We start from the raw sequence: 1,712 nt of genomic DNA, 5'->3' as shown, positions 1-1,712 counted from the left end.
AAATTAAATTTTTTTATCATTTTTTTCTTATTCTTTTCTTTCCTTTTTTTTTTCTTTTTTTTCTATCAAGTTCGAGAAGAGTCACCGGCCAATCCTAGCAGGTCATAGGTGAGGGCCACGAAGCCCTAACCGATCATGGGCGAGGGTCAACTAGCCCTTGCTTGCGAGTGGCGAGGATTGGCTAGCAACCCTCACTAGGCTAGGTAGAAAAAGAAAAGGAAAGAAAGAAAGGGAAAAAAAGAAGAAGAAAAATATGAAAATTGAATATACTTTTAGAATTTTTTTAAAAATAATATAAATTATCCACATCGGCGCGACCGTGCCAAGTAGAACGTCCGACATTCACGTCAGCGATTTTCGGCTAAAATTAGCCAAATGCACTCAATTGGCAAAGTGTCAAAATGTTGACGATCTAATTGGTAAAATTGAAAGGTTTTGACTGAATTAGCTAAAGTACAATAATGTTTAGGACTTTCGGGACAATTTTCCCCAGAAATGTGTTGTCAAGTATGAAAGGGAACTTTTGATCCGATGTCCACCATCAAATATACTTAAATACCCTTAACATACATATGGTTCTTTAATAACAAAATCCAAATTTGTCTTTATACACATTTTTTTTTTCTCTCGGACTTTTACTCTGTCTCTTTGCAGAGTACGGGAATCGAACCACGCATCTATGATACTAGCATCCCCACCCTCTCCATACTTTACCAGCAGGCCATGTTCACTCCCTAAAAATACTCAGAAGTATTTATTTTTAATTTTCTCCATCCTTGGGCACACGCATGCGTAGCGCATGTTTTTTTTTTTTTTTGTGGTCAAAACGTAGCACATTTTTTTTTTGGGTCAAAAAACGTAGCACATGTTAGACAGCTAGTTTTTTCACACACTGGAATTGTTTTTCGATGAAGTAAATGATACCGTAAGCAAGTTATCCCATAATAATTCATCGAAAGGACAAATCACAAGTACTTCGTGGGAAAATGGGGAAACTATGATGAATCTGGGTCGATTAATTTCAAAATTTTCCAACCATTTATTTTGCAAAAAAATAAATAATTTTTTTAAAAAAAAATGATTGATTGGGTTACTTAATTTAATTCATCAATGCCAAATATTTTCATTACCAACATAATAACATGTCTAGACATTTTCATGAATGATGAAAATATTATTGGTTCGTTCAATTATATAAGCAATATAAGCGACCATTTTTAAAAAAAAAAAAATTTCCAAATCCTTTGTTTTCTGTGAAACAAACTCAGCCTAAAACTATAAACCAATTTCTTTCGCCTTGTCTTAGATAGGTCTCTGTCGACGAATATATTAGTATTTAAAATTGGAAGGTGAGTCACCAGTCCGACCTTAGCTCAGTTGGTAGAGCGGAGGACTGTAGTAGTTGCAGATGATCCTTAGGTCGCTGGTTCGAATCCGGCAGGTCGGACGTTTTTTTCGCCTTATTGTTTTTACCACAATAAATCCCAAAGTGGTACATCCTTCGTTAGTATCCAATGCAATTATTTTTTGTTCATTTTCTGTTCATAAGCGTTGCATACAATCAATTTTTGGAAATCATTTTCAAATTATTTAATTTTTCGACAAAACAAACAGAGCTGTAATAATTTCAAGTCCTTTTCCCATATAAGATACCAATTGTTTAACAGGAATGTTTGATCCACCTTCACGACCACGCTAACGCAACAAAACTA

The 1,712-nt window shown here is 34.6% G+C and overlaps 1 non-coding gene across 1 annotated transcript; it reads left to right on the top strand.

Annotated features, from left to right (window-relative positions):
* Positions 1-1,362: 1,362 nt before the first annotated feature.
* Positions 1,363-1,447, top strand: TRNAY-GUA. Its single transcript is given in 2 exon segments — positions 1,363-1,399; positions 1,412-1,447. It is a non-coding gene; the product is annotated as a tRNA-Tyr (tRNA).
* Positions 1,448-1,712: the final 265 nt, after the last annotated feature.

This window comes from Rhodamnia argentea, chromosome 10, assembly GCF_020921035.1.
Source record: "Rhodamnia argentea isolate NSW1041297 chromosome 10, ASM2092103v1, whole genome shotgun sequence".
Taxonomy (NCBI): Eukaryota; Viridiplantae; Streptophyta; class Magnoliopsida; order Myrtales; family Myrtaceae; genus Rhodamnia; species Rhodamnia argentea.
Note: the sequence above shows the minus strand (reverse complement) of the source record. Positions and strands in the feature narration are given on the sequence as shown.